Consider the following 16,579-nt stretch of genomic DNA (forward strand, 5'->3'; position numbering starts at 1 on the left):
ATAAACTAGTCTCGAAACGACTTACCGACTGCGTGTCGTTATATCAGTGCTGTGTGTAGCACATTGCTACAGCACCAACAATTCTCTGTTTCTGGGATGTTGAAGTACAGAAGTGTATAAAGGCTTAAAATTGAGGGAAACAAATAACCCAAAAAATAACATACTTTGTAAATTTCTATCATTCTTGAACTACTTTCAAAACCTTTGATTTGGTGTTAAAGTACAGATATCACTATGTGATAAGGATTTTTTGCCATCTTTCTTTCTTTACCAAACAGCTTCAACTTTGGTCGTGAGTTTAGCTTCTTTTTTTATAATAAAATTATTACAATTCATATTGCAATTTAATTAATGTACAATATAGGGTACTGCGATTGCAAGTGTGATTTAAATATAATGTATTTGGTAATATTCTATTTTTTAATTCATAATATATATCCTCATGTACTCTATATTCGTCTACATGAAAATTAATAAAAATATTGAAAAAAAAAGTAAATTTCTTGTGTATCATTTATTTTAATACACATTATATTAAAGTTAATGGGTTTTGAAGGAACATTCCCAAAGAGTCCCAAGGAAAACTTAGGAAGGAAATATATAAATGTGAACAACACACACAAAATTCAGGAGGAACTCAGAAAGTCAAGCAGCATCTTTGGAAAGGAATAAACAGTCACCGTTATGGGCCAAGATCCTTCATCTGGACTGGAAAGGAGGGTGAAGAATAAGAAGGTGGGGGAGTGGAAGGAGTACAAGTTGGCAGGTGATAGGTGAAACCAGGTGAGGGAGAAAGCTGATGGATGGGAGAGGATTGAAGTGAGAAGCTGGGAGATGATAGTGGGGTAAAGCACTGGAGAGAAATGAATCTGGTAGGAGGGGACAGTGGATCATGGGTGAAAGGGAACGATGAGGGTGCCACCTTTTACTATGCTGAGATTCATTTTCTTACACGCATCCACAATAGACCTCCAAGAGGACCACAACTCTTATTGTAGGGTTTGGAGGTTTGAGTGTCTCAATGACCCAGAGAGATATGTTGGCAGGAGTGAGGGCTTTATGCTTTGGCTCTTGGTAGGGCCACCCATGCCAAACAGGTCAAAGGGCAGAGGCCAAACTAAGAGTGGTCCACCGGTCCTCCAGGTTTGGAGTTCAGCTCAAGGCTAACAACCCTGACAGGTAAAACAAAATTGTTACAGATGCAGCAATGAAGAATCCCTCTACGTCTGTGTGTTTCTGAGTCCCTACCTGGGACGTGCATGACGGACAGTAGTGAAAGCCGAGAGGAAGCCGCTGACATGATGAAGGAAGCTCTGAATGCCACCAGAGGTGGTGGCCCTTCATTGCTGCCCTAAAGCGAATGGTGTAATGGGCAGTAAGTAAGTATTCACAGTAGATTAATGCAATACTGCATACACATTTCCTGAGTGTTTCACAGATGTTAGGTTTTGCTCTAAGAGCTTTAAAGCTGGGAACCCCAATGAGTGGCCCTGACTGACTGAATCAAAACATGAGAGCGTTATCCTCACTTTTTCATCCTACAGTTAGCAGACTTCCAAAACAGGGCGTGAATTAGGTTTGCTAAGTAAATAATTTGAATATGTAAGCAATATGCACATTATCTTGCATCTATTATAAATGCCTCACTACTTCAGATAATTAAATCATGTTTCCCTCAACTATTTTCTTTCTGGGCTGAAAGTTTTTACTTTCTTTGTAGAGAATACACTTTATACCAGCTGTTTTCTGTGCTGCTCTTCTTATAATCTCCATAGTACTTGTTGCGGCAGAACCAAACTGAAATAAAAACCAAGACAATTGCCACTGCCTGAGACTCAGTGGATTTGTTCTTCTTGCATGATGCACCACCAGATCCAATGATTCCTCCAAAAGTCAAATCCTTTATTCAATCCTTTATTAGCAATTAGCAAACATACAATCTTGAAGTGTTGAAACTTATTTGTACCCAAGTGCAAGCTGAGTGTAATTGAACATTATTGAGTGTTGTTGAGTGATGGGGTGAAAGGTACAACCTGCTACAAAATAAGCAAAGAAAGGGAGTACGTAACTTTACCTCTGCTTTTACCATGCCCCCACTCATGTGACTAGCTACCCTAATAAAGACATGTAACACAGAATACAATGCAAACAGAGAACAGGTACATGACACCCACAGTGCATATATCCTATTCTGTTGTGAGTTGCCAAAACAATGATCTGATCAGTTTATTCTAAAGCCTGTGCCTTTGCATTATACTGTTCTGACTACAGTTCTTCCTCTTAATGTAGACACTGAAAATATCAAAATAATTGAAAAAGCAATTGATCTAATGCTAATACTTACCATCAAAATTGCAGAATGGAAGCAGCACAAATGATGTAATGGCCCTTAAAGAGGCTAATTGGACTACTCTCCTGTGACCTTTCCTAAAGTTTCATGAAAGTCCTTCCAGTCCCATTAACAGGTGTGTGTGTGGGGGGGGGGGGGGCAGGGAGGGGTGGATATTGTATCTGCATTTGTATGACCACATTTGGTATACGTGTGTACCACAGATAATCTCATCGTGCATTCTATAACCATTGAAGTTATTCTGCTCAAGTGACTATATGTTATTGTTCAAATAATAAATAAACAAACAAATAGATAAATTAAAGCTTAGTAGCATCAAACAGGAGGATGAGGGTCTCAAGGTTATATCAGTGTATGGGGCTCAGCACAGAATAGACAATCATGGGAAAAAATATTAGAGGAAAGAGGATATTCAATTTGCATAGCAGTATGTTAATAAGAACATAAGAAATAGGAACAGGACTAGGCTATCTAGCATTCAATAAAATCATGGCTGATCTGACCATGGGCTCATTTCCACATACCTGCCTTTTCCCCATAACCCTTAATTCCCCTACAGTGCAAAAATCTATCTAACCTTGTCCTAAATATATTTACTGAGGTAGCCTCCACTGCTTCATTGGGCAGAGAATTCCACAGATTCACCACTCTTTAGGAAAAGCAGTTCCTCCTCATCTCTGTCCTAAATTTACTCACCTGAATCTTGAAGCTATGTCACCTAGTTCTAGGTTCACCTACCGGTGGAACCAACTTTCCTGCCTCTATCTTATCTATCCCATTCATAATTCTATATATTTCTATAAGATTTCCTCTCATCCTTCTGAATTCCAGTGAGTACAATCCAGGCAACTCAATCTCTCCTCATAGTCTAACCCCCTCATCTCTGGAATCAACCTGGTGAACCTCCTCTGCACTGCCTCCAAAGCCAGTATATCCTTCCTCAAGTAAGGAGACTAGAACTGCACGCAGTACTCCAGGTGCTGCCTCACTAGTACCCTGTACCGTTGCAGCATAACCTACCTGCTCTTAAGTTCAATCCCTCTAACAATGAAGGCTAGCATTCTATTTGCCTTGATTGCCTGTTGCACCAGCAAACCAACCTTTTGCAATTCATACACAAGCACTCCCAACACCTTCTGCAAAGCAGCATGCTGTAATCTTTTACCTTAAAGTAATAATCTGATCTTCTATTTCTCCTTCCAAAGCGGATGACCTCGCATTTACCAACATTGTACTCCACCTACCAGACCCTTGCCCACTCAATTAACCTATCTATTTCTCTGCAAACTCACCGTATCGTCTGCTCAATATGCTTTTCCATTCAATTTAGTGTCATCAGCAAACTTAGATCCACTACACAAGATCCCCTCATCCAGATCGTTAATGTATATCGTGAAGAGTTGCAGGCCCATCACTGACCCCTGCAGCACACCATTCACCGCTGATTGCCAACCAGAGAAAGACCCAAGTATCAAATCTATGCACCATCTTATGGATAAGTCTTTTATGTGGCACCTTATTGAATGCCTTCTGGAAATCCAAGTAAATAATGTCCATCCGTTCCCATCTATCCACTGCGCTTGTTATATCCTCAAAGAACTCCAGTAAGTTTGTCGAACAGGACCTGCCTTTGCTGAATCCGTGCTGCATCTGCCTGATGGGTTCATTTCTTTCCAGATGCTCTGCTATTTCTTCTTTAATGATAGCTTCAAGCATTTTCCCAACTACAGATGTTAAACTAACTGGCCTATAGCTAACTGCCTTTTGCCTACATCCTATTTGCCTACATGTTCAGTTTAGGTAAGTATTTGTAACCGAGTGTAACTCAAAGGATTTACTGATTATTTAGTGTTTTCCTTGTCCTGTTCACACTTCTAATTGTTTTTTTTATCAAGCTACACCTCCAGCTTGTGGCTGCATCAATGGACCGCAGCAAAGCCGTCTCGGATCTTGCTGAGAGAGGCATGTTCGGACCAGGCGGAGGACGTCCTGTGTTGGGGCACCACAGGGACAAGCAGGGGTTTGTTGGGTGCACTATTGTTGTAGTGTTTGTGCTGTTTTGGCATGTCGACTTCTGAGTCTATATAGGGATGTCCATATTTTTCTGGTAGCTCACCTGGTTAAGCTAGTTACCGGTAGTGTCTTCTGTCCCCACTCAGTGAACCTGGTTTCACACAACAGAGGCAAAAAGAATGTTGGGGAAAATTGGTAGCTCGGGTTAGCTTGGGTCGGGTTGGCAAAATGTTTGCAGAAGTTTTAGCTCCAATTGAAAACGCACTGACAATGGCTTCTCGATTGGAGCCAAAACGTCTGCAAACATTTTGCCAAACTTGGCAATCAACCAAACTTCCAAAGAGGCTAAAGGAGTTTGTAGGCTTGAAGAAAGACATGGCCAGAAGGAATTTCAACTTGATAGGAAGTTTATAAAGCTCAGCCACATAGGGGAGGTGGCGTGCAGAGGAAGGGAGGTGGAGGGAAACGGATGCCACACTGATACAAAAGAAGATATTATAAACCTGTAGTTTTGGATGCATTTCATTTGTGAAAAGCAGAACTCAAGAGTACAATGAAAGAAAAAGGCATGGAATTATGAAATCTACAGGCAACAAAGACACTAATCAGTGCTCAGCGTGGTGGACTGAAATATGTAACTCTTTATGGAGATATTCTTTGAGATGGAGAATAAGAGATGGAGGGGAAAAAACTCAGCAGGAGATGCATGAAGTCTGATTCAATCTGATAGCAGCCAAATGGAGAGTGGGTAATGAGAGCTGAGTCTGAAAAATTGCTGCTGCCATTTCATTATGATAATAACATTAATTTTGTATAAACAATTAATCAATAAAATACAAGATGATAAGGTCAAATTATTAATTAGCTGTTTAGCATATTCACATTAGATTTAATTAAAGCTTAAAAACCTGATCAAGTGTACACAAAGTATATTATTATTTACTGTAGCTAACCCAATTTAGGTTTAGCTCTTTAGAAGTGAATGTATCCTCTGTCACCACTAGAGGTTTCCCCTGAGCTGCATTTCATGGTCAGAATCAGAATCAGGTTTATTATCACTGGCATGTGATGTGAAATTTGTTCACTTAGCAGCAGCAGTTCAGTGCAATACATAATCTAGCAGAGAGAGAAAAAAATAATAATTATAATAAACTAACCTCAGTTCGAGATCACTCTAGTTTTGGAGATCCACCTTGTGGTTTGCTTCCTTGACCTCACGTATGAAGGTATGATTATGAAAAATTATTATATCAGAAAACTATTGGTTCACATTGAAGAGCTTCTTATTTTAATTTTGAAATCTGAAAGAAGTTTAAAGACCCATTAACTGAAGAGTGTCTGGAGCAGAGAAATAAATAGACTCAAATATTTCATCAGACACAATCAATGCTCCGAATGTTATGCCACAAATTTTATTTTTCCACTGTAATTTGTTTCTGGATTCCATCTGATTCTGTCAAAACACTAAACTTATTGTGGAGCTTAACTGAATGACAGGTTTTATGAAATCAAATTCCAGTTTACAAGATGAGTCATAAAAGGGTATTTAAAATATTAATGGAAATAAAGTACCCTAAAATGTGCTGAGTAGAGAATTCATGCTGTTTTCTTTGCGCAGTAATAGCATGTAGAATTTCTTGTGTGAGTGCTGTATAAATGAGGATCATGAATTTTGGTTGCTTAACTCTGCCCTAAGGGGCCGTCTCAAAGAGAATGGTTGTTTAAAGCAACGTGGGTATTTTGCCTTTGAATGGCAGGTGGCGGGCTTCATTTATCACCATGATTCTACTTGCAGACATTTTGACATGGATACCTAAGATAAAGCCAGTGTGGTAGTTCCCAATCCTGTCCAAAGAAAGAAGGTCTTTCCTGTTTCTTCTGGATAGAAATTGGCAGCAAAGAAATCAACTCTCTAAACATTGCATCAGAGAAAGACTGACACTCTGTGTGGTACACAGTAAGACACTACAGCCCAGAGTAGGCCGAAAGCCTCGGCCTCAATTCATCATATTAGCGGGGCAAGTCGCTGCAATGCTTGCAGACAATGAAGCACAGCAGCTGGGGCAGTCTCACAATCTCAGATTTGTGAAGGGAGCAGGGAACATTGCTGGAGGGCGAGCAAAATCTGCCTGACTCTGGCCTCCAGAAATATTAACGCAGTAAACAATGAGGAGTAGGCAGTCAAAACCTGTCACAGGTTTAGATATTAGTTATTTTCTGGCAATGTCATTGTATGGTATGAACATGGGTAGACCACAGTGCTTTGAGTGGAAGGGAAGGAGAGGAAGAGGAGGAGGAGGAGGAGGAGGACCTGATTCAGCAATAGAACGTTTCTCACAACACAGCCTTCACCTTTGTTCAGATGAGTTGAAATTACTTTATTTCTTACATCCTTCACATACAAGGAGCCAATAATTTTGCATTATGTCTCTGTCTGAATGTGCAATGTGCAATTTGTAGTAACTTGTAAATAATAGTATGTACAGTAAGATATAAAACAGAACAGTCATTATACCTTAGAAATACAATTGTGTCAGCGTGAATTAATCAGTCTGATGGCCTGGTGGAAGAAGCTGTCCTGGAGCCTGTTGGTCCTGGTTTTAATGCTGTGATACCGTTTCCTGGATGGTAGCAGCTGGAACAGTTTGTGGTTGGGGTGACTCAGGTCCCAATGATCCTTCAGGCCCTTTTTACACGCTTGTCTCTGTATATGTCCTGAATAGTGGACAGAAGTGCTGGGTTGTCCGCATCACTTTCTGCAGAGTCCTGAGATTGAGGGAAGTACAGTTCCCATACCAGGCAGTGATGCAGCCAGTCAGGATGCTCTCAGTTGTATCCCTGTAGAAAATTCTTAGGATTTGGAGGCCCACACCAAATGTCTTCAGCCATCTGAGGTGAAAGAGGTGCTGTTGTGCCTTTTTCACCACCCAGCTGGTGTGTATAGACCACGTGAGGTGCCATGCAGTTATACAAATCAGCCAGGTGCCTCATCCTTGAGAATGATAAGCTATTCTTGCAAGTGCAAGGGAGAATTACTGGGTATAAGAAGCAAGTCAACCAATCAGAATTGAGTTATTCAATAAATAACATTCAACAAAATAGCAACTATGATTATCTATGCATTTCCACTATCAATGGAGGAATTCCCTCCTACTGTCCTGGATGGTTAAGAATTAATTACAAAATAAAATTATAAAAAAATACTCATTTGATTATTTAATGTATTTCTGTATGTGCGTATTTTCAGTTTCCAAAGAATATCATTCCTGCCAATGAATATATCCTGAAAGAAAAGGTATTAAAAAGGAATTGTAGACAGCCTACAACAATGGTAAATTAAAACATTATTTTAGATCTGTACTTACAAATGTCAATTATTACCCTGATAAGGCAGAGATGATCTTTTCAATGTTATGTAGCCTTTAAAAGGATGGCAATGGGGACTGGGTCCATTATTATAAAGCTTCATTCGAAGTTACAATGAATAGACAAATGGAAGTACACTCTCCTTTAAGAGTTAAAAATATTTTTATAGCAGTGAATAAAGAAATGTAAATTGTAGATTATACTGACTTTTTGTTGATAAAATATGTGGAAATACGGAAATACCTGAGAGGCTTTGCATGCTTTTTAAACAGAATTCTGCCAAATACCTGGCTGTATATAAATGTCTGTGGCTTAGTTCAGGCCAGTGTGGTTTGTGCATGTTTTCCATAAACAAATCCTTGCCAGAACATAAGTGTATCTGACCCAGTCAGAGGCAAAAGCTCAAAAGGAGAGAAGTGATTAATAAGTAGATGGCTAAGATATGTACCTTGTGACTGCGTTGTTTGAAGGCATTGATACAATGGAAGGAGTTTGCAGTCGTTGCATTCTACTTGATACAACAAATGCCACATCTTGCCACGGATGTTTCACGGGGTAGAATGTGAAGCTACTGACAATGGAATGCAAGTCCTGTCCATGGATTACCCTAATAAATGTGACTTGCTTGTAGCTGAAGGCCTTTTCACTCGTTCGGAATGTTTCTGATGACCAGACACCCTTGGAGAAGCTGAGAAAAGATTAATAATTAAAAATGCATGTTTAGCTGATCTGAATACATACATAACATGAATATAGAGTTAAATATAAAAAAATGATATATTCATTGAAATGAAGACTGATAAGCCGAATTCACATGAACGTGGCTCCTTCAAATGTGACAGCTATGAATGCATAGAGTATAGGGGCATGGTATAAAATGGACCTTACTGATTGTACATTGAGTCTAAAGTGGAATGAGAGGTCAGATAGATTTACATCTGACGTCCTTGGTGTTACTGGATTCTACTTTGAAGTGTGCAGCTGCAGAAATGTGGAATGCACTGTAGTGCACATTGCACACAAACAGCTGCCCTCAACGGAGCCAGCGGCCAGTCATGGGCCCGTCTCACCGTATCAGACTGCGGCATGCATTAGCTGCAAAGTGTGACAGACCGCATATTAGACATTAGCGGTGCCCCCCCACCCCCAATCAATATTTACCACTTCTTTACCTTGAGTTTTAAAAGAAGATATATTTAATTCCACTTTGTTGAGCTGAGGCTGCTGATTCGTTGTACGTGAAGACTGAATTGTGAACAGCGGCTCTGAACACAACATGCCCCTCCCCCGCTTACACGTGCTTAAGATGGATGTACAGCGCAGACTGGTCTTGCTGGAGTGTGCACCCTTTTCCTTTCTACCCCTTCTCCCCCATTCACTGTTGTATCTCCTTGTTGAAGTGTATCTGTTCCATTCACCTTCATGGAATCATTCCAGCTGGCAGTGGCAAACACCTGGATATAATAAAGGTTTAGTTTTGGAACCAGGATTTGTTGTATTTAGCCAGCATTAGACTAGGGAAGTCACTTCTGTAACTCGATAACAGTTGCTGCTGATGCGGGACTGAGATCTCCACTTGATTCAATACCTGCTTAATGAAGGATTGAAGCTCCCACCAAAACTCCACACCCAGCTTCACGTTCTGTCAATTTTCAAGCTTCACCCTTCTGGCAGTCTCTTGCAAAGCCAAGGGCTCAACACACATCGCTGAGACCTCTTTCCTGTCTAAACTATGTTATGACCCCAGCCCCCTCCTTTGTGAGATTCGCAAGAGCCCTAGTCAAGGGAGGGGTCAAATGACCCAAGAGAGAGAGGGAGACGTGCTGAAGACCACATTCCCCAGGGAAGCAGAATAAAGTGACTCTTTGACTATTGTCTCATGAAAACCACGTGTAAAGCCCTTGGGCAAAGTGGGCTGGTCACTCAACAAGACAAAAGCCTCGGACATAGCCATTGTCTTGGGAGACACCTTTGTGGGATAAGGAATTGGCCTACGTGCAAAATCTCAGGGCAATGTGAGATGGGTGATGGGGGAAGGATTGCCTCGCCCCCCCCACCCTGATGGACATCTACAACCCTGCCAGTCCAGATAAAAGGTGGGCTGCCGAGGCGGGGCGCCAGACGCACCAAGGAGAGACACCGGGAAGACACGATAGTGCTTCCCGTCGGAGCGGGACACCATTCTGAAGGAAGCCACGTGCGTTAGACTCCGGATCGGGAGTCTGTGGATGAAATCACGGACAATCGCTTTTAACTAACAACCGGGAAGCCTGCTCTTCTGATTCCACGGCGGTGCTCCGAAGGGACCCGGGCAGGTGAAGCTGTTTAATGACATTTCTCTCTCTCTCTCTTTCTAACAAAAGTGCACCAACGCGACACCACAACCGACGGCGGCTGGTGGAACTACAGTGACCGCAAAAAGACTTTTAAATATCCAGTAAACAATATATATCTACATTACCCCTAGACAACTGTAGAGCTTATTTCTGTTTGATTATTACTATACCTGTGCTTTAGATTGAGTTGTGACGACGTATACGATCTGAATGTTTTGTATTAACCATACGTTTGTGCCCCTTTATAAATAAAAACGTTTGAAAATAGTAGCATCAGGCTTCGGTGGATCCATCTATCTTTGCTGGAAAACTACCCGGTTACTGGGGAACGTAACAACTACCACTGGATTCCATTCACTGAGAGCCAGTGAGACCTGCCCTTTGCATTTTGCCTGGTGATTGCAGGTGGGTGGAGATCAGTCCAAGATCTATCCCAATGATCCCGTCTGGTAGTAAGTTCCAAATCCTTAGCAACTCTTTGTGTAAGAAAAGACACTTTTAATTTACTTTAAAACCAGGTCTTTTGAATTTTTTGAAGCTTTTTTAGACTGTTTACATTTGTCTTAAGGAAAATTAAATTAGGCGACATATGACAAAAAATGAAAATCAAATACTTATCCATGAGTTCCGATAAGGATAAAAGATGCAAGAGAAAATATCATTCACAGTCTTATGTTGCAAGTGACTTCACAACCAATCGACATCTTTTGAACTATGCTTAAAAGTAAAGGAAGAGCTTATTAGCTACTAATTTCCCAGAAGCAGCGATGAGATTAAGTGACAATTTAAAATTGCATTTCAAGTGGTCGAATACGAGGGGTGGTTGATAAGTTCGTGGACTAAGGTAGAAGGAGTCAATTTTAGAAAACCTGGCACATTTACTTTTCAACATAGAAGTGGTCCACAGCAAGGGTGATTCATAAGTTTGTGGCCTAAGGTAGGAGGAGATGAGTTATACAGCTCTCATTAAACGCATGTGCAATTCAACTCTTTGATTGAAAATGCAGAAAGTTTTAAGTTAATAACTCATCCCCTTCTACCTTAGGCCACAAACTTAGCAATCACCCCATGCTGTGGACCACGTCTGGAGGTCCAAGATGCTGACTTCTACAAAGAAGGGATCCGTATGCTCCACGACTGCCAGACTAAGCGTGTAAATGTAGGAAAAAATAAATGTGCTAGGTTTTCTAAAATTGACTCCTTCTACCTTAGGCCACGTACTTATCAATCACCCTGTGTACAATTACACTTTGGGCTTTCACGTTGGTAGGCAATATGCATAGAATTACAAATTTAGAGTAAAATCACATTTAAGATGGGAAAATGCAAACCGCTCCACCTGTCTTCCTTTATTTAAAATTAAGCTAATGGTGCATTGTCATGAAATGTCATACGTAATCAAATCAATCCTTCAGACATTATGCAGGGCTTCATTATAGTTGAACTTTGTTTGGATATTTAAAGTGCTCTTTTCACTCAACAGCTTCTGATTATTAGCATTTGCAAAGGCTTTGTATATAGTAACCAGACATATAGAGCCTAATCATTGTTGTATTTTGAGTATTATAGACATATAGATAATCAAAAACCACAAGGAGAGAAGAAAAGACGTGCTTAAACAAAGCAAAAAGACATTTCTCTTTCCCTCTCTCTCTCTCTTTCTATTCTGGCAGTTTGTACATTTATGGAGCCCTTGACCCTCCTACTGAAAACGTTGGTTAATGTCTGTATATGTGGACCACACACTAACTCTGTTGACTGTACAGCTGCCTGGCCCCATTAATGGAAATTTTGTTAGCAACACTTTCTGCAGACATGATGGCAGGCATTATTTAATGAACAGAGAATTCCCCTAATGTCTTAGCTGACATTCAACATGGAACAAACACTACCATCGAAAATTATTCGGCCATTAATTCATTTCTAACTTCTGGAATCCTATTGTAGGCACATTGATTGCTTAGCTAACAAGATAGGTAACTGCATACACAGGATACAATAAACTGCAGATGAAGGCCAATTTATTAGTTATACAATTAACTGGGACATCGCAAAGTCTCTGGGGGTGGTGGGAAATGGGTTGTCATTAGACATCAATTTGTCCTTGCAGTATCTTGCACAGTATACTTGTTTTTTGAATAGTGTCAAAAATTTAGAAATAATATCTTTTTCTTAATAATAAGTTTTACTTAAGAACAAGAATCATATCCATAAGTTAGAACTTTAAGGCAAGGGTTCCAAACCTGGGGTCCATAGACCCCTCGGTCAATGGTAGGGATCCATGAGATAAAAATGGTTGGGAACTTCTGCTTTAAAATGAAGGCTGGTAACTCTGAAATTATTAATTCTATCTTGTTCATGTTAGGTCATTCTTTGATTCACTCACTAAATTATGGGTAATTAATTGAATGTTTTAGAGTGCATTGTTATGATTCTTATCCCACCAGACCTATTTGTTTTCCTTCATGGTGCCAAAGTCAATGCCTTGAGCACAAGAGAATAGGAACAGGAGTAGGCCACTAGGCCCTTATTCAATATGGTCATGGCTGGTCTATACTGGCCAGATTCCACTTATCCTTAATTGCTCAATCTATCAAATATTCATCTATCTTCATTTCAAATATATCTAACAAGCTCGTCTCCACCACCCTTAGGAAGAGAAAATTCCAGGGGTACATTTACTCTCTGAGCAAGAGATTTCTGCAGACTTCCATTTCAAATGACCATCTCCTTATTTTGTCCCTGTTTTCTCATTCATGAATCTCACATGTGAAAGCATCTCAAAAACAACCCTGTCAATTCCCCCCAGGGAACTTAGATATTTGATTAAAGTCGGTGCACGCAAAAAAATGGAGACCAAAACTGGATAGCCTCTCTCAATAGGACAACCCTCTCCTCCCACGAACTGAACTGTCAAATCCATTTTCAACTGTCTCTCAAGCTAGCATATCCAATGTTTAATGACTATAATCTGTATTAATTTTACAAATACATCCTTTTCTTTGGGAAGGATGCCAAATATTTCAAGAGTAGCTCAACCAACACACTGTACAATTATATAAATATCCTCATTTTTAAATTCCAACTGACTTGCCATGAAGTCCAACATGCTTCCTTAACTACTTGTTGGTTTTGCTGGCTAACTCATGCACTTCATGCACTTGAATCCTAGATCCCGCTGTACTTCACTTATTTGCAGTCGCTCTCTTTTTGAGTGGCCCCTGTTCCCATTCGCTGGTGCTCCAGTACCCGGAGAGGAGGCTCCTGGCCCTTCCCATACTGAATTGGGTGAGAGGAGGGAAGGTCTTGAGGGTCAGATGGAGGGGCAGCCAACAGTGGTGGGAGAGAGGGTGGAGCCCGAGCGTGAGCCGGAGAGATCTCAGGTGAGGGAGGACCCCCGTGAGGAAGGGGGTGAGCGTCTGTCAGGTAGACCTGGGGTGTCTGAGACAGTGGGTTCGCAGGTGGAGAGGGAGCCCAGTGGGGCAGAAGGGGTATGGAGATCTCAGAGGATTAGGCGCCCCCCCAGAGCGGTTGACATATGTGGTACCAGGAGAACCGAGTGTGATTTCTACTGCTCTGGGTAGTTATGTCACTGCTTTCTGCACCTGGGTTGGGTTTTGGGTGTTGCAAGAAGCTTTGGGGAACTCTAGTAATGCCATGAGGGCATGACATTTGCTGGTGGGGAGAGAATGTACAATGTCCTGTGTATGTTACTAAAAAGGGCTTCTTTGGTTTGTTACAAGTAGGAATGCTTCTTTGTCTGTTAAAAGTTTCTCTCGCCGTTGTTTCGCTTTAGAATGGCTGATATGGTAATTTTATTCATTTGTTAATCAATGGGGAATGTTATTGTGTTTTGTGAGGCTGGGAACTTGGGGGAGGGGTTGCGTGGGCTTGGGGTGTGAGGAGAGTCCGGAGGGAGACGCCGAGGAAGGAGGACGTGCGCTCGGACGACCACTGGGGAGTCCGAAGTGGAAGTCGGGAGGACGACCACCGAGGAGTCGAAGGGTTCGCTGGATGAGCTCCACCGAGTGCACTAAACTGACTGAACTTTGATAAGTTGGCGCCTTTTGTTTTTTTCTTGTATATATATATATATATATAGTATTGCCTAATACTCTTTTAATCTTAGTAAACTCTTTAAAGTGTATTTCATACCGGTATTTGTTGTGGGTTTGATACTGTTGGCGGGCGCGAGGCATAAACGCGATTCTCACAGCACCTGCGTGTACGGGAGGTGGGTTGGTGTGTGGCTGGATCTCCTTTTCCCCTAGACATATACCAGCCTGTTGGGTAAGTGTTACATGCACAAACAATGCACCCATATCCATTACTACTGACGTTCCGGACGCTGCTGTGGGTGCTGTGCACAAACAATGCACCCATATCCATTACTACTGACATTCCGGACGCTGCTGTGCACAAACAATGCACCCATATCCATTACTACTGACGTTCCGGACGCTGCTGTGGGTGCTGTGCACAAACAATGCACCCATATCCATTACTACTGACGTTCCGGACGCTGCTGTGGGTGCTGTGCACAAACAATGCACCCATATCCATTACTACTGACGTTCCGGACGCTGCTGTGGGTGCTGTGCACAAACAATGCACCCATATCCATTACTACTGACATTCCGGACGCTGCTGTGCACAAACAATGCACCCATATCCATTACTACTGACGTTCCGGACGCTGCTGTGGGTGCTGTGCACAAACAATGCACCCATATCCATTACTACTGACGTTCCGGGCGCTGCTGTGGGTGCTGTGCACAAACAATGCACCCATATCCATTACTACTGACATTCCGGACGCTGCTGTGCACAAACAATGCACCCATATCCATTACTACTGACGTTCCGGACGCTGCTGTGGGTGCTGTGCACAAACAATGCACCCATATCCATTACTACTGACATTCCGGACGCTGCTGTGCACAAACAATGCACCCATATCCATTACTACTGACGTTCCGGACGCTGCTGTGCACAAACAATGCACCCATATCCATTACTACTGACGTTCCGGACGCTGCTGTGGGTGCTGTGCACAAACAATGCACCCATATCCATTACTACTGACATTCCGGACGCTGCTGTGCACAAACAATGCACCCATATCCATTACTACTGACGTTCCGGACGCTGCTGTGGGTGCTGTGCACAAACAATGCACCCATATCCATTACTACTGACGTTCCGGACGCTGCTGTGGGTGCTGTGCACAAACAATGCACCCATATCCATTACTACTGACATTCCGGACGCTGCTGTGCACAAACAATGCACCCATATCCATTACTACTGACGTTCCGGACGCTGCTGTGGGTGCTGTGCACAAACAATGCACCCATATCCATTACTACTGACGTTCCGGACGCTGCTGTGCACAAACAATGCACCCATATCCATTACTACTGACATTCCGGACGCTGCTGTGCACAAACAATGCACCCATATCCATTACTACTGACGTTCCGGACGCTGCTGTGGGTGCTGTGCACAAACAATGCACCCATATCCATTACTACTGACATTCCGGACGCTGCTGTGCACAAACAATGCACCCATATCCATTACTACTGACGTTCCGGACGCTGCTGTGGGTGCTGTGCACAAACAATGCACCCATATCCATTACTACTGACATTCCGGACGCTGCTGTGCACAAACAATGCACCCATATCCATTACTACTGACATTCCGGACGCTGCTGTGGGTGCTGTGCACAAACAATGCACCCATATCCATTACTACTGACGTTCCGGACGCTGCTGTGGGTGCTGTGCACAAACAATGCACCCATATCCATTACTACTGACGTTCCGGACGCTGCTGTGGGTGCTGTGCACAAACAATGCACCCATATCCATTACTACTGACATTCCGGATGCTGCTGTGCACAAACAATGCACCCATATCCATTACTACTGACATTCCGGACGCTGCTGTGCACAAACAATGCACCCATATCCATTACTACTGACGTTCCGGACGCTGCTGTGGGTGCTGTGCACAAACAATGCACCCATATCCATTACTACTGACGTTCCGGACGCTGCTGTGGGTGCTGTGCACAAACAATGCACCCATATCCATTACTACTGACGTTCCGGTCGCTACTGTGGGTGCTGTGCACAAACAGTTGATCAGAAGCTTGTGGCAGCCGCTCACCTGCTTCAGCCGGCAGCTCCGTCGCCCCAAAAGGAAGTACAACGTGCTTGGCCGTGAGCTTCTCAGCCCCTATCTGGCTGTCTGCCATTTTTGTTTTCTACTCGAGGGTCGCCATTTTGCAGCGTTCATTGATCGCAAACCCTTTGTGCACGCAATGGCCAAAATAGCAGACTCTTGGTCTGCGTGGCAGAATCTCCACCTGGCCTACATATCAGAGTTCACAACTGATGTACAACATATCAAGGGGAAGAGTGATGCTGTGGTTGATTGCCTCTCATGGCCAGTGAGTGAGGCCATACACACCGGGGTTGACTACGCCGGCATGGTAGCTAACCAA

This window comes from Hemitrygon akajei, chromosome 27, assembly GCF_048418815.1.
Source record: "Hemitrygon akajei chromosome 27, sHemAka1.3, whole genome shotgun sequence".
NCBI classification, from domain to species: domain Eukaryota; kingdom Metazoa; phylum Chordata; class Chondrichthyes; order Myliobatiformes; family Dasyatidae; genus Hemitrygon; species Hemitrygon akajei.